At 63.4% G+C, this 1,122-nt stretch overlaps 1 protein-coding gene across 2 annotated transcripts in view; it reads right to left on the bottom strand.

The window, feature by feature from the left end:
* The window catches only part of CDK5RAP3 (CDK5 regulatory subunit associated protein 3), a 21,834-nt gene that overhangs the window by 9,507 nt on the left and 11,205 nt on the right, over positions 1-1,122 (bottom strand). For both annotated transcript variants that reach the window (XM_014959021.1, XM_014959020.1), the window contains exon 2: positions 610-613. The gene's annotated coding sequence lies outside the window, so the exon portion shown is untranslated. The remainder of the gene's footprint in view (positions 1-609; positions 614-1,122) is intronic.

The raw sequence follows: 1,122 nt of genomic DNA on the forward strand, positions 1-1,122 counted from the left end.
GGGATCCTGCCCCACGGGGAAAAGGAGGGAGGGAGTGGGGAGGAGGAGAGCTGTCGACACGCCGCAGGTGCCCGCGGGTTCATTGACACCCATCACGGTGGTGTCTGGGCTCCCACCACACCCCTAATGCCACCCCTATCCCCAGCCAAGCCCCCAGCCCCTTCCTGGGGACATCAAGCTGCCACCTCCTCCTGTCCCCTCGAGGCGATGCTGTCCCCACACCGACCCCTCCTTGTCCCACCACGGTGGCTCCCACCAAAGTGTGGGGGACCGAGGCCACCAAGCAGTGTCACAAGGCGTGTGACACCCCCAAATCGTGGGGCCAAACCCCCCCATTGACCCCCTCCCACTGCCACCCACCAGCACGGCACAGCCAGGGGGACCCAGCCAGGGGGGACAATCCCACCCCGGGGGGGACAATCCTGCCCCAAGAGCTGGCGACCAGCAGAGCAACCCCAGAGCCAGGGAGAGCAAAGGTTATGGGATACTGGTTTAACTGGGACACGGCCCAGGGGCCAGCGACCGGCAGAGCAACCGCAGAGCCGGGGAGGGCGAAGGTTATGGGATACTGGTTTAACTGGGACACGGCCCAGGGATCCCCGGCTGCACCCAGCTCCGTCTGCCCGAGAGCACAGCCCGGCCCCACGTGGGTAAATATTAACCCAAACCCTCTGCTCGGCTCCAACGGGAGCGGGGTTTATTTTTTTCCAAGCTCAGACACACATTTGGGGTGGGGTGGGGATGGATGGATGGATGGACAGGGAGGGGGGCGCCAGCCAGGACCCACCCCCCCAAAAAGCAGGCTGGGGGTGGGGGTCCCACAGCCCCAGGGAGACGGGATGTGCTGGTAACAACACACACAGCACCAGCCACGGCCACCGGTGACACAGTGACATTAAAACTGCCATTAAATAATTATTGCACAGAGGGGGGACATTAAAGCTGCCGTTCGGGGTTATTGCACGGATCCAGCCAAAACACAGGGGCCGGGGGGGGTCGCTGGGGTCTTTCTTGGTCCCTCCACATTCATTAACATGATTAATTAACCACCAGCGGCACCAGGGAGAGGCGAAGGGAGATGAGGGTCTCTGGGGCTGGACTGGAGCCCCCCCCCCCCCCCCC

The sequence above is a fragment of the Calidris pugnax genome, unplaced genomic scaffold (genome assembly GCF_001431845.1).
Source record: "Calidris pugnax isolate Ruff unplaced genomic scaffold, ASM143184v1 scaffold335, whole genome shotgun sequence".
Classification (NCBI taxonomy): Eukaryota; Metazoa; Chordata; class Aves; order Charadriiformes; family Scolopacidae; genus Calidris; species Calidris pugnax.